The 16,117-nt window shown below is 45.6% G+C and overlaps 1 protein-coding gene across 1 annotated transcript in view; it reads left to right on the plus strand.

Annotated features, from left to right (window-relative positions):
* LOC123758842 (Ca[2+]-channel protein alpha[[1]] subunit D) overlaps window positions 1–16,117 on the plus strand; it is a 797,128-nt gene that overhangs the window by 191,347 nt on the left and 589,664 nt on the right. The window lies entirely within an intron of this gene.

The raw sequence follows: 16,117 nt of genomic DNA on the forward strand, positions 1-16,117 counted from the left end.
ATCCGAGTGCCGGCGGGGAAGTGGTTCAAATAGCTTCGGCTATCACTTCCTTATGTCTGGTCGTGATGGTCAAGCGGATTAACCCTTAACATGCTAGGGGTATAATATCCTTTCTTCCCCACAGGCGCATGTAATTTTGAAAAAAAAAAAAAATTATTTTTGCTTCCTAACCTCTTAATTTATGTTCACTGATCACGGGAAAAATAATACAAAAATTGTAAGTGGCATATATTGCCCGCTATAGGGCAGGGAAGTCTGACAAAAAATAGGCGCTGACTCAGCGTGCGTCCCAGGCGGTCTGTTGATCGCCAGCTGTCAGGCTGGAGTTACCACAAAGAGATAATTACCTAATTATTTCAATGTCTCTGATTGATTTTTCATAGTTTTTTTGCTGTAATATTATTCAATAGTGTGTAGTTTGATATATTTATATAATAAAATGAGTGAATCATCGCTGTACTCAAAAATATGGTGTGAATATTGTTGATTCAATTATGTTCATCAATCAGTAAACAAATACTTTGTCGGTTATTACACTATAAACACAGGTTATATATAAGTATCTGCATGTTTTGTTCACCATAACGAACCACTAAGTAGCTATTATGAATAAAAAAGTAACGAGGAGTGACTGCCGTGTACCAGCCAGCCACTCACGCCCTCCCTCAAGTCATCTGACTCACCCACATTCTCCTCCCACAATACTGTTTTTGCTTTTATTCACTATATACAGACGTTATATATAAGTATCTACATTCGTGTTCACCATAACGAACCACTAAGTTGGCATGCTGAGTGCCAGTGGCAGCCCGCCACTGGTTGCTACTTTTTTTTTTTTTTTTTGAGATATATACAAGAGTTGTTACATTTTTGTACAGCCACTAGTACGCGTAGCGTTTCGGGCAGGTCCCTGGAATACGATCCTCGCCGCGAAGAATCGTTTTTTTCATCCAAGTACACATTTTACTGTTGCGTTAAACAGAGGCTACAGTTAAGGAATTGCGCCCAGTAAATCCTCCCCAGCCAGGATACAAACCCATGACATAGCGCTCGCGGAACGCCAGGCGAGTGTCTTACCACTACACCACAGAGACTGTGAGGCTTCCTCCCTCCCTCCCTCCCTCAAGTCACCTGACTCACCCACATTCTCCTCCCACAATACTGTTTTTGCTTTTATCCACCATATACAGACGCTATATATAAGTATCTACATTCGTGTTCACCATAACGAGCCACTAAGTTGGTATGCTGAGTAGCAGTGGCAGTGACAGGCAGTGGCAGCCCGCCACTGGCTGCCACTCCCTCCCTCCCTCACCTCACCTGACTTGCCACCATTCTCCACCCACCATACTGTTTTTGCTTTTATATACAGACGTTATATATATAAGTATTTACATGTTTTGTTCACCATAACTGTACATCTAAGCTTGTATGATGAGTAAAGGCACAAAGACGTAGGACCTCACACAATCAGCTGATGGCTGCCGCCCTCAAGGCCAGACGCACTAATATTTCTCCTTCAACAATACTGTTTGTGGTGTTATTATGCTATATACACACACATTATATATAAATATCTACCTGTTTTATTCACCATACTTGTACAAGTAAACTGGTATGGTGCCCAAAGACTATCGTGGTAATCAGTAAACAACACTGTCGTCTGCTCGGTGGCGTCGTGCAGACGACGCCACCGCCCTCACCAAAATGGCGGCTCCCAACCTTCTCCTCTTGCTGTTTATACCCTCTATACACATGTTATATATAAGTATCTACATTTGTGTTCACCATAGCGAACCACTAAGCTGGTATGGTGAGTGCAGTCAATAAAAGGTGGCCACACACAGTCAGAAGACATCGCCACCACCCTCCCTCCCAAAGCATTACTCCTCCCTCCATGGCGCACAGCACTAAATATCACCACAATCCTGCTATTAACAGAACCCTGGTCAGTTTTATCAGTCAGGGGTCTTCTGTAATAATATCATCACTACATAATAGCATGAACAAATATATTATGGCATTTTTAGGCGATGCTGTGGTCACAAGCTGAACAGCAGTGCTGTTAGCTCATGCTGCGTGCGTTAGCTCAGGCTTGGTAGCTCACTCAATACTGAGGCCAATAACACCCGGGAGTTTGGCCCACGATTTAAAAAAAAAATGGCGTCTGTTTACAAGAGCCCTGATGAAGGTGTGGTGAACCCCGTGTATCCGCTGGCCATTTAAATCTTGCGTAGTACTCCAACACGTCATATGACGTGATGTGCAGTTGACTGGAACAACTTCCAACACGTCATATGACGTGATGCACACTTTAAGGGTTAAGGCGTCCTGTACATACGAGTTGCGTTGCTCCTGGCAGTATGGGTTCGAGTCACTTCTGGGGTGTGAGTTATATATATATATATATATATATATATATATATATATATATATATATATATATATATATATATATATATATATATATATATATATATTATGCAAGTATTCTTGTTCAACATTTCTCTTGTTAGATTTCTAACAAGAGAAATGTTGAACATATATATATATATATTATATATATATATATATATATATATATATATATATATATATATATATATATATATATGTCGTACCTAGTAGCCAGAACTCACTTTTCAGCCTACTATGCAAGGCCCGATTTGCCTAATAAGCCAAGTTTTCCTGAATTAATATATTTCCTCTAATTTTTTTCTTATGAAATGATAAAGCTACCCATTTCATTATGTATGAGGTCAATTTTTTTTTATTGGAGTTAAAATTAACGTAGATATATGACCGAACCTAACCAACCCTACCTAACCTAACCTAACCTATCTTTATAGGTTAGGTTAGGTTAGGTAGCCGAAAAAGTTAGGTTAGGTTAGGTTAGGTAGGTTAGGTAGTCAAAAAACAATTAATTCATGAAAACTTGGCTTATTAGGCAAATCGGGCCTTGAATAGTAGGCTGAGAAGTACGTTCTGGCTACTAGGTACGACATATATATATATATATATATATATATATATATATATATGTATATATATATAATATATTATATATATATATATATATATATATATATTTAGGGGTACCACCACTGGTTTAATTAAAGGGACCCACATCCTCGAAGAAGAAAATAAATAGTGTTCAGAGAAAACCTTGTGGATTCTCACTGAATACTTTAATCTTTTCCTCTCCTACCACCCCTATCATATTATATATATATATATATATATATATATATATATATATATATATATATATATATATATATATATATATATATATATATATATATATACAGTATATATATACTGTAATATATTATATATATATATATTATATATATATATATATATATATATATATATATATATATATATATATATATATATATATATATATATATATATATATATATATACAGTATATTATATATATATTATATATATATATATTATATATATATATATATATATATATATATATATATATATATATATATATATATATATATATATATATATAAATATAACGCACTTCTTGGCCTACTATGCAAGGCCCGATTTGCCTAATAGGCCGAGTAGGGTCCACAAAGGTATGACCACCGAATTGGCTTCAAGCTGCTCTTATATTTTTACCACGATAACAGAGATACGTTACACGTCGTTTGCCAACAGCTTCTGCATACGTTGTTCACATAGACATAGCTTCTCACCAATTCTTCACCACGAGCTACAAACTTTCTTCTTCGTTATGAAGCAACGATATACGTCCATGTCCGTCGATTCTCACGACTCAAGTTAGGTATTAAGGACTCTGCCCATGTAACATGTCGTAGCATATTGTCGATATCTCATCTTACCTCGTTTCCTGAAAATGCTTGCCCTCTACTTTCCTTCTCCTCGGTCACAATTACTGGCATTAGATTGACTTAATTCATTTACCTGACTCCTGTATCTGGTCAGGTGCAAAAATAATTCTCACAGAGGCAGACATACCTCATTAGGCTACCTGGAGGTTCATAACACCCCGCCCAGGATGCAACCCCCAACAAGCTGACTAACTCCTGAGTACCTACTTGCTGCTAGGTGAACAGAGTCATTAGGTAAATGGAAATGTGTCCAACCATTTCTGTCCCGCCTGGGATTCGAATCCAGACTTCTCGATTGTGTGTCAAGAACGAACCCAACTGTACTACCGGGACCTTCAGTCTGGTAGTCATGATTATCATATGATGATAATTGCATTCACTTAGCAATGCAAGAGTAACAGGATTTACTAGTAACTAATTAGAGAAGGATATTTTTCGAGGGTCATGGTAAATTCCATTTCATCCACATAGACCAACAACAGTATAGCCTTATTTGCCTCATAGGACGTGGTATTAGTTTGGGTGGGTGGGTGGGTGGGTGGTTGGGCGGGTGAGTGGGTTTGGGTGTGGTTGGGCAGGCGAGTGGGTTTGGGTGTGGATGGGCTGATAGATTGGTGACTGACTGATACCTGGTTAATACCTGGTTGATGGGGTTCTGGGAGTTCTTCTACTCCCTAAACCTGGCCAGAGGCCGAACTTGGACTAGTGGGTGGGTAGGTTGGTTTGGGCAGGCGATGGGCAGATGGGTGGTTGGGCAGGAGAGGTTGGTGGGCAGGCGATGGGCAGATGGGTGGTTGGGCAGGAGGAGTTGGTGGGCAGGCGAGGTGGGCGTGCTTCCGAGTATGGTTGGGTTTGGGTGAGCTGGCGGATGGGTGGATAGATGGATTGGTGACTGACTGGTTGGCAGGCGGGTGGGTGGATAGATGGATTGGTGACTGACTGGTTGGCAGGCGGGCAGGTTTTCAGATGAGGTGGATGGGTTTGTGGGTTTTGGTTTTGGGGTTTGTGGGTGGACTGGCTGGTGGGTGGATGGATGGATGGATTGGTAACTGACTGGTGGGTTGGTGGATACATGGAATGGTGACTGACTGGTGAGTGGATAGGTTGGTGGGCAGGCAGTATGTGGTGCAGTGGTGCAGTATGTAGCAGTGGTGCAGTATGTAGTGCAGTGGTGCAGTATGTAGTGCAGTGGTGCAGTATGTTGTGCAGTGGTGCAGTATGTAGTGCAGTGGTGCAGAATGAAGTGCAGTGGTGCAATATGTGGTGCAGTATGTAGCAGTGGTACAGTATGTGATGCAGTGGTGCAGTATGAAGTGCAGTGGTGCAGTATATAGTACAGTTGTGAAGTATGTAGTGCAGTGGTGCAGAATGAAGTGCAGTGGTACAGTATGTAGTGCAGTGGTGCAGTATGTGGTGCAGTGGTGCAGTATGTAGCAGTGGTGCAGTATGTAGTGCAGTGGTGCAGAATGAAGTGCAGTGGTACAGTATGTAGTGCAGTGGTGCAGCATGTAGTGCAGTGGTGCAGTATGTAGTACAGTGGTGCAGAATGAAGTGCAGTGGTGCAATATGTGGTGTAGTGGTGCAGTATGTAGTGCAGTGGTGCAGTATGTAGCAGTGGTGCAGTATGTAGTGCAGTGGTTCAGTATGTAGTGCAGTGGTTCAGTATGTAGTGCAGTGGTGCAGTATGTAGTGTAGTGGTGCAGTATGTAGTGCAGTGGTTCAGTATGTAGTGCAGTGGTGCAGTATGTGGTGCAGTGGTGCAGTATGTAGCAGTGGTGCAGTATGTAGTGCAGTGGTGCAGTATGTAGCAGTGGTGCAGTATGTAGTGCAGTGGTGCAGTATGCAGCAGTGGTGCAGTATGTAGTCCAGTGGTGCAGTATGTAGTGCAGTGGTTCAGTATGTAGTGCAGTGGTGCAGTATGTAGTGCAGTGGTTCAGTATGTAGTGCAGTGGTGCAGTATGTAGTGCAGTGGTGCAGTATGTGGTGTAGTGGTGCAGTATGTAGTGCAGTGGTGCAGTATGTAGTGCAGTGGTTCAGTATGCAGTGCAGTGGAGCAGTATGTGGTGAAGTGGTGCAGTATGTAGTGCAGTGGTGCAGTATGTAGTGCAGTGGTTCAGTATGTAGTGCAGTGGTGCAGTATATGGTGTAGTGGTGCAGTATGTAGTGCAGTGGTTCAGTATGTAGTGCAGTGGTGCAGTATGTAGCATTGGTGCAGTATGTAGTGCAGTGGTTCAGTATGTAGCAGTGGTGCAGTATGTGGTGCAGTGGTGCAGTATGTAGCAGTGGTGCAGTATGTAGTGCAGTGGTGCAGTATGTAGTGCAGTGGTGCAGTATGTAGTGCAGAGGTGCAGTAAGTAGTGCAGTGGTGCAGTATGTGGTGTAGTGGTGCAGTATGTAGTGCAGTGGTGCAGTATGTAGTGCAGTGGTTCAGTATGTAGTGCAGTGGTGCAGTATGTGGTGTAGTGGTGCAGTATGTAGTGCAGTGGTGCAGTATGTAGTGCAGTGGTTCAGTATGTAGTGCAGTGGTGCAGTATGTGGTGTAGTGGTGCAGTATGTAGTGCAGTGGTTCAGTATGTAGTGCAGTGGTGCAGTATGTAGCATTGGTGCAGTATGTAGTGCAGTGGTTCAGTATGTAGCAGTGGTGCAGTATGTGGTGCAGTGGTGCAGTATGTAGCAGTGGTGCAGTATGTAGTGCAGTGGTGCAGTATGTAGTGCAGTGGTGCAGTATGTAGTGCAGTGGTTCAGTATGTAGCAGTGGTGCAGTATGTAGTGTAGTGGTGCAGTATGTAGTGCAGTGGTTCAGTATGTAGTGCAGTGGTGCAGTATGTGGTGTAGTGGTGCAGTATGTAGTGCAGTGGTTCAGTATGTAGTGCAGTGGTGCAGTATGTAGCATTGGTGCAGTATGTAGTGCAGTGGTTCAGTATGTAGCAGTGGTGCAGTATGTGGTGCAGTGGTGCAGTATGTAGCAGTGGTGCAGTATGTGGTGCAGTGGTGCAGTATGTAGCAGTGGTGCAGTATGTAGTGCAGTGGTGCAGTATGTAGTGCAGTGGTTCAGCATGTAGTGCAGTGGTGCAGTATGTAGTGCAGTGGTGCAGTATGTAGCAGTGGTGCAGTATGTAGTGCAGTGGTTCAGCATGTAGTGCAGTGGTGCAGTATGTAGTGCAGTGGTGCAGTATGTAGCAGTGGTGCAGTATGTAGCAGTGGTGCAGTATGTAGTGCAGTGGTTCAGCATGTAGTGCAGTGGTGGTGCAGTATGTGGTGCAGTGTAGTGGTGCAGTATGTGGTGCAGTGGTGCAGTATGTAGCAGTGGTGCAGTATGTGGTGCAGTATGTAGCAGTGGTGCAGTATGTGGTGCAGTGGTGCAGTATGTAGCAGTGATGCTGTATGTAGTGCAATGGTGCAGTATGTAGTGCAGTGGTGCAGTATGTAGTGCAGTGGTTCAGCATGTAGTGCAGTGGTGCAGTATGTAGTGCAGTGGTGCAGTATATAGCAGTGGTGCAGTATGTAGTGCAGTGGTTCAGCATGTAGTGCAGTGGTGCAGTATGTAGTGCAGTGGTGCAGTATGTAGCAGTGGTGCAGTATGTAGTGCAGTGGTTCAGCATGTAGTGCAGTGGTGCAGTATGTAGTGCAGTGGTGCAGTATGTAGCAGTGGTGCAGTATGTAGCAGTGGTGCAGTATGTAGTGCAGTGGTTCAGCATGTAGTGCAGTGGTGCAGTATGTAGTGCAGTGGTGCAGTATGTAGCAGTGGTGCAGTATGTAGTGCAGTGGTGCAGTATGTAGTGCAGTGGTTCAGTATGTAGCAGTGGTGCAGTATGTGGTGTTCTGGTGCAGTATGTAGTGCAGTGGTTCAGTATGTAGTGCAGTGGTGCAGTATGTAGCATTGGTGCAGTATGTAGTGCAGTGGTTCAGTATGTAGCAGTGGTGCAGTATGTGTGCAGTGGTGCAGTATGTAGCAGTGGTGCAGTATGTGGTGCAGTATGTAGCAGTGGTGCAGTATGTGGTGCAGTGGTGCAGTATGTAGCAGTGGTGCAGTATGTAGTGCAATGGTGCAGTATGTAGTGCAGTGGTGCAGTATGTAGCAGTGGTGCAGTATGTAGCAGTGGTGCAGTATGTGTGCAGTGGTGCAGTATGTAGCAGTGGTGCAGTATGTAGTGCAATGGTGCAGTATGTAGTGCAGTGGTGCAGTATGTAGTGCAGTGGTTCAGCATGTAGTGCAGTGGTGCAGTATGTAGTGCAGTGGTGCAGTATATAGCAGTGGTGCAGTATGTAGTGCAGTGGTTCAGCATGTAGTGCAGTGGTGCAGTATGTAGTGCAGTGGTGCAGTATGTAGCAGTGGTGCAGTATGTAGTGCAGTGGTTCAGCATGTAGTGCAGTGGTGCAGTATGTAGTGCAGTGGTGCAGTATGTAGCAGTGGTGCAGTATGTAGTGCAGTGGTGCAGTATGTAGTGCAGTGGTTCAGTATGTAGCAGTGGTGCAGTATGTGGTGCAGTGGTGCAGTATGTAGCAGTGGTGCAGTATGTGGTGCAGTGGTGCAGTATGTAGCAGTGGTGCAGTATGTAGTGCAGTGGTGCAGTATGTAGTGCAGTGGTTCAGCATGTAGTGCAGTGGTGCAGTATGTAGTGCAGTGGTGCAGTATGTAGCAGTGGTGCAGTATGTAGTGCAGTGGTTCAGCATGTAGTGCAGTGGTGCAGTATGTAGTGCAGTGGTGCAGTATGTAGCAGTGGTGCAGTATGTAGCAGTGGTGCAGTATGTAGTGCAGTGGTTCAGTATGTAGTGCAGTGGTGCAGTATGTAGTGCAGTGGTGCAGTATGTAGCAGTGGTGCAGTATGTAGTGCAGTGGTGCAGTATGTAGTGCAGTGGTTCAGTATGTAGCAGTGGTGCAGTATGTGGTGTAGTGGTGCAGTATGTAGTGCAGTGGTTCAGTATGTAGTGCAGTGGTGCAGTATGTAGCATTGGTGCAGTATGTAGTGCAGTGGTTCAGTATGTAGCAGTGGTGCAGTATGTGTGTGCAGTGGTGCAGTATGTAGCAGTGGTGCAGTATGTGGTGCAGTATGTAGCAGTGGTGCAGTATGTGGTGCAGTGGTGCAGTATGTAGCAGTGATGCGTATGTAGTGCAATGGTGCAGTATGTAGTGCAGTGGTGCAGTATGTAGTGCAGTGGTTCAGCATGTAGTGCAGTGGTGCAGTATGTAGTGCAGTGGTGCAGTATATAGCAGTGGTGCAGTATGTAGTGCAGTGGTTCAGCATGTAGTGCAGTGGTGCAGTATGTAGTGCAGTGGTGCAGTATGTAGCAGTGGTGCAGTATGTAGTGCAGTGGTTCAGCATGTAGTGCAGTGGTGCAGTATGTAGTGCAGTGGTGCAGTATGTAGCAGTGGTGCAGTATGTAGCAGTGGTGCAGTATGTAGCAGTGGTGCAGTATGTAGTGCAGTGGTGCAATATGTGCTGCAGTGGTGCAGTATGTAGCAGTGGTGCAGTATGTAGCAGTGGTGCAGTATGTAGCAGTGGTGCTGTATATAACACGGTGATGTAGTATGTAGTACAGTGATGCAGTATATAACACAGTGGTGCAGTATGTAGTTCAGTGATGTAGTATGTTGTGCAGTGGTGCAGTATGTAGTACAGTGATGCAGTATGTAGTGCAGTGGTGCAGTATGTAGTACAGTGATGCAGTATGTAGCAGTGTTTCTGTGTGTAGCACAGTGGTGTAGTATTTAGTGCAGTATGTAGTTCTGTGGTGTAGTTATGTAGTTCAGTGATGTAGTATGTAGTACAGTGGTGCAGTATGTAACACAGTGGTGCAGTATGTAGTGCAGTGGTGCAGTATGTAGCACAGTGGTGCAGTATGTAGTATAGTGGTGCAGTATGTAGTACAGTGGTGCAGTTGTGTAGTGGTGCAGTATGTAGCACATTTCCTCACCTTTACATCCATTTTCAAGCTTTCAACCCTGACACTTGACACCAGCTCCCCTCTGATGCTGGGAGAGTGCTTTTTTCTGATCTGTTCTGATGGGAAAACAAAATTTTCCATCTTGTTTCCCCATTGTTTTCTTCCTAGTATTTCTAGGTCCATCTCCCTAGAGTTGCTTTTTAACCCTGTTTCCGTTCTGTATCCGATGCAAGTTTTTCTGAGTCTTGGTCTTTTTCTTCTTCACAGCCTCCTATTCAGGTCCAATGTTCACCCACATCCTCTCTGAGACTGTGAAGCCAGTCACACATCACATTGTAACTACTGCACCTCTGTCATCTGACTAGAAACAGAAACCAGAAACCATCTTTTCTCCCTGAAGTGTAAAATGGCCTCAGACCTTCAACTTGTCATCTCCTTGTGCTGAGTGTTGTCAACTTCCCCATTCCAGAGCCTGTCATTGTGCCTGCCCTTCTTAAACCTCAATTGCCCAAGTTTTCTCAGCTGCCATCTTCTCTGTCGCCAGACTCTGCCTGTCTGGCTGACCTTTTTATGTTGTCCCTTGCAACCTGCTCTTTGTTACTAACTTTACCTATGTCCCCTATTTCTTTGATCCCATTCTTGACTTACTCAAGTACAGTATTTTGTGTCTTTTCTTTGGAGGTTTTGTTCTTCTTCACCATATCTATTATTGAATGGAATATACAAAGTTTTCATGCTAATTTTAATGAGTTACACCTTTTAATTTCCTACTTTTCACCACTGTCTGTCACCAGGAGCTGATTCTTGGTGCTCATCCTGGTCACTCCTGCAGTTATATTTTTGTCATACGCTCCACAATTTACTAGTGCTATTAGCTCTACTGCTCTTTTAATCTCGAATGACATTCTCTTTTCCCCATGTTTATCAATCAAAAATCTATTCCACTGCCACTCATATATTCATAAATAAGTAGTGCAGCTTACTCTTTGTACCCTTTATCTCCCTCTGAATTTTCCATTTTCTCACTTCCTGATTTTAAGCACCATTTAGGATTCTTACCAGAGCCTATGCTCTCTTTAGGTGAGCTTAGCTGTTGTCATGCCCTTTGGAACAGTGTTCTTACTTGAGGCCTTTTTTTAGTGCTTATTTTCTTCTTTCCTTCCTTTTCTTTCCTGAATTCGGGTGAGCTGACTCGTATCAAATTACACACTCGCATTTTGTATACTGCATCTGTAGATGCAGTATATGTACGAGGCATCATCTGTTATGACCTCTATGATGACTCGATATAAGCCTAACAATTATAAAAACACTCTGGCTACCTGTCCCCCTGACACAATGAATTATTAATTATTATAAGCGACCATTTTTCCATCCTCTTATCAAATATATCAAATCACACACGCACATTCTTTCCCATATTGATCTTTCTCTTTGCTCCCTTTTCATTAACATTGACCCTATGTGATGGGTCCTTGATGTTCTCTATAAGTGATCATTTTTCCATCTTCTTATACCTTTTTGTTGCTCCTATCTCTATTTTTTTCCCAGTGGAAGTTTGATGAGCTGGACTCTAAAGCTTTTCACCACCCTCACTATTCTTTCCTGCTAGTCTGAGCTTCCCCTCCATCTTTTCAATATTACCATAATAGATGCTGCTCTCTACTCTTTTCTACACAATGCCTGCATGTGTGCATGTGTGTTCCTTGGTGGAAAAAGGATTGTGCTCGTTCTGAGCGATGGTCCATAGGGCTAGCCGTGCATCTAAATATGAGATTTGGAAGTTCTACATCTCTACATTAACTGTCAACACCCCTCTCTTCCCTATCTGGAAGAAGATTCACAAGATTGCTGGGAAATTTGTTCCGGCCTATCCTTCATCTCTGTGGTATAATCATTGCCAAGCCAGAGTTGGTCTCAAAGAATTAGGTTTGCACTTCTTGACCATTAATGGTACATTTACTCCCTGCCTTTCTTTCCTGTAAGTACTGTATTGAATCTGGCCCATTGAACTTTCACACTCATTTACATCTCCCATATAATGATCTTTTCACACTTTCTGAACTTTCTTGTCTACCTTGTCACCTTGCAATTGCACAATGGTGAGTGCAGATGGTGTTCTCTTTAAGATCTTCTGCCATCTCTCTTTGTGCACCTTACAGTATTTATTGCATCTTGATAACTGCATTTGGGAGGCAGTGTCTGATCCTAAGAACTGGTTTGAAGTCTATTCTTCTCATTAACTCTTAAACTGTGCACTGTTTTTAGTTCCCTTTCTAAGCTTGCACAAAAAAAAAAAATACAAAAGTTCACAAAAATTCTTTCTACCTCCCAGGCTTGGTGCCTTGTTTAGATAATTACTTAATCTTTCTTTTCTGTGGGGAGCCCCTTCGGTTCCCTGGAGCTATCAGGCTAATGTGTGATATATTAATCCAGGACATTAGTCTAAGGAGTTCAACCTACCAGGGGACCATAAGCCAGAACCTGGCCCCCGCAGAGAGGTTGCAGGGATCAAAGTACCTGGAAAACAGCCCTGTGGTTCGGGGTTTTCCTTATTTGCCATCGACCGGGGTTAGGCATCCAGAAAGGTAAGCATAACAAAACAAACCTCACATGGTAAGAAGATACAACTAAAACTGAAAAGAGAGGTAGAACTCCCTCCAATCCCAAGGAAATTAGCAAACAAACAAACGTCACACTCCACTGCCGCGCCACTCATCCGTGCAGCCCTCCCCTCCCTGCGCCGGCTACCAAGCACTCCAGTTCGTTAACTAATGTGGTCCGGGGCAGACGTCTTCTCTGGCCACGATTTTCAAGGCGGTGTTTTGCCTTCGTGGCGACCTCTGCAGTGTTGTTGTGTGTAGTGGCGAGGTGTTCCTCATCAGTTCTGGGGCTTCATTAGCTTAGAGGCATCCTTTCCTAGGCACCCTGTGAGAACTGCCCTTGCATGTTAAAGTTCCCTTCCCTGGTGCTTTCAGGCTAACCATTTCTGTAGGAGGGTTTTGCCGATCATCATTTACCCCGCCCATGGGGCCAGCTGGGGTTTTGTGGCTCTTGCTTGGCCTTGGGTAGGGAGTGGTATATTGCTGGTTGGAGCGTCAAAATGTTGTGCTGCCTGCCTACCTACGTGGCAGCCAGTTTCTGTTTCCTCTGGGGATGTTGTACTTTTGCGGGGGGTTTTCTTTTGGATTGTTTTTCTTGCCTTGTTGGGATCTCCCTCGTGTGGCTATCGTTCTACTTATAATATTTTGGTGGCCCTCTGCTAGGCCCCCGTGATTGTACACGTCGCAGGGGTTTCAGTGTTTGATCTTCTCCTTGTTAGCGTTGGATCTTAACTGGTTAGCAACACCTTGCCGGGGTTTCCCGTAACAGTTAGCCTACGGGCCCTGGAAAACCCTGTCGGGGCTCAGTGGACCAATGGATGTGTCTTCCGAGTTACAGCCCGCCTTGTGCGAGTTTTGAAGGCTGCTACGTGCCCTTGTCTCAGGGTGACAGTCGCCTCTTTTGTTTCCGTCATGCTGCTTGTTGGGTCAACGACATCTTTGACCCGGAGGCTCATGAGTCGTGTTCTTTGCTTGTTCTCCCATACTATTCTGATGACATTACTGTTAGAGTACTGGTAGCATCCATGTTGCATGCTAGGTTTAGGTTGCTGCAACGTGCTAGGTTGGTTTCCCACCTGGATGCCCTGCGGCCTCCCTTCTTTGGTTATAGGGACCTGGACCTGGGGGTTGTTTCTCGCTTTGACTTTGGTTCAGTCCGCACTCCCTGGTCCTTTCCCTGTCGTTCATCCTGCACCTCCCCCCCTCCCCTGCTTCCGGCTTCCAAACGTCTGAGGGTTTTGGAGTCTCAGCAGGGGTTTAGTTGGTAATGAGACTCGGACAGCTTCGGGGGCTGCCCCATTTGGATTGGGGACAAAGGCATTTGAGCCGGTTTCTCTTGCCAAGGCTTCTGGATCCCACCAGCAGGCCCCCTTCTTTTCAACCTTTCACTTTGGACTCTGCCATTTCTTCTTGGGTGGAGGGTATTGAGAATTTCTCTGCACCGGGTCCTGACTTGCGGGGATCCCGGGACGAGCGAGGAGTTGACCTGGGGGCCTTGGGCCCCCTTTGACCCTGCTTGGGTGTTAGTGCCCTCTTTGCAAGGCTTGTTGTTGCAGGGGGAGGGGTTTTCTTATCCCTGTATGAGTATGATTTGAGTTCGCCTCCTCCCCGGGTTTGGTTCCGGGCTCCCTTGGGTTCCTCAGCCCCGTCCTTCTGAAGGGTTTTCTGCCTCTCATATCTCCCTGCAGGAGGTTCGGGAGGTTCTTGCTTCATACCTCCTGTGAGACCCGGATTCTGTCAAGGTTATGGATCCAGTTGTTCGGTGTTTTCTCAAGCAGTTTTGCAGAAGTTTGAACTTCGCTGTGCTGTTCTACCTGCTGGGTCAGGTTTGACTTCGGCGTTTGTTCTGGTCTCTTTGGGGATGCCCCTTCCACTTCTCTCATGATCGATGGGTTCGTCCTCCGGGGACCTTGCGTTGGTTGCTGTGTCACCTTCCTCTTTCCTTGCGTTGGTTGCTGTGTCACCTTCCTCTTTCCTTGCGTTGGTTGCTGTGTCACCTTCCTCTTTCCTTGCGTTGGTTGCTGCTTCCTCTTCGGGGTTTTCGAGGTTTAGTGCCTTGGCATCTACCCGAACCCTCGCTTGATGTGTTCATGGACCGTGGACATCTTCAAGAGAAAACTAGATTGTTTTCTTCAAGGAGTGCCTGACCAACCGGGCTGTGGTGGGTATGTGGGCCTGCGGACTGCTCCAAGCAACAGCCTGGTGAACCAAACTCTCACAAGGCAAGGCCAGGCTTCGGTAGTAGAAGAACTCCCAGAACCCCATCAAGCAGGTATCAAGCAGGTCTCTCGGCTGGGGCTTTGTGACCAGTGCTCACCAGGCTGGCCAGGGACGATGGGGGCCATCCTTCTGTCGGGCTCACAGCACGGTGCAGGTATTCGGAGTGGTTTGGCTTTCGCTTCAAAGGGTTCAGGTCGCTCAGGGTTTGACCATCCTGCTCCATTCAGACTGTTATTTGGTGGTTCATTGCCTGAACCGCGGGGGTCCTCTTCGGTCCTTGCCTCTTTGGGGCTAGTTGCTTCGAGTGGCTCATCTGCTGGCTTCTCGGGGGAACCAAGACTGGCGGACGGCCTGTCTTGGTTCATCCCTTTTTCCACAGAATGGATGGTCGACTCCGACTCCTTCCGTTGGCTCTGCCGGACGTACAGACTCCCGAACGTGGACCTCTTTTCGTCAGCGTGTTCTTTGCGTCTCCCGATATATGTGGTGCCCTTCCCAGACTGCGTCCTGTCACGGTGGGTGCCTTTCAACAGGACTAGTTGAGGAAGGGTTACCTGTACCTCTTTCTCCCGGTCCAGCTGTTGCTTCGGGTTCTGGCTCAGTTGAAGTCCTACCATGGGAGAGAAATCCTCGTGGTCCCTTGGTGGCTGGCCCAACCTTGATTCCAGGCACTCCTTACTCGGTGTGGGAACCCAGGACGCTTTCCATGGCTCCATCTCTTCCAGTAGGTCGTACCAGTCCAGTACACGGGTGGTTCAGTCTTCTCTGTTCTTCACGTCTCGTCTTTTTTTATGCAGGTTTATCACCATTTGTATGGTGATCAGGTAGCTTCATTGATAGTGTCCCACCTGAGAGCTTTGTCTCGATGACAGTATGAAGTTTCCTGGCATTCTTTCTGCCATTTTCTCTCTCTTCGTAGGTTGTCTTCTATTTTGGATCAGGTTGTCTTGTCTTTTCTGTCTTGGCTTTTTCAGGACTGATATTTGATGCCTAATACTGTCACCTCGTATCATGCGGTGCTGGCAAAGCCACTCTAGCTTGCATTTGGGGTGGATGTCTTTTCTGCCCCGTTCCATTAGCTTTCTCGTGCTTTGTTTCCCCTCCAGCCTGTTCATGCGCCACCTGAGCCATCTTGGTCCTTTGACAGGGTGCTCTCCTATCTTTCCTCTCCCCGGTTTGTGATGAGCCCTTCGGTTCAAGATTGTATTTCTAAGGCTCTGTTTCTTTTGGCATTGGCCTCTGGGGGGTCGAGTCTGGGAGCTGCATGCTCTCTTCCAGCGCAGGGGTTTCTGCTATTTCGGTCCTGGTGGTAGGTTTGTTTGGTTGCAGCCTTCTCCTTCTTTTCTAGCAAAGAACTAGACTGCTGCTTTCTGGAGGGGTCCTTGGGTCGTTGATGCTTGGTTAGTCAGGCTGGGGGTGCATCATGTGTTGTGCCCAGTTGTGGTTCTCCGCCATTATCTGCATGCTTTGACTTCGTTGGCTGGGGATGCTCTTTGGGTTGATCCGGTTTCCCCTTGTTCCCTGTTA

Source organism: Procambarus clarkii, chromosome 1, assembly GCF_040958095.1.
Source record: "Procambarus clarkii isolate CNS0578487 chromosome 1, FALCON_Pclarkii_2.0, whole genome shotgun sequence".
NCBI lineage: Eukaryota > Metazoa > Arthropoda > Malacostraca > Decapoda > Cambaridae > Procambarus > Procambarus clarkii.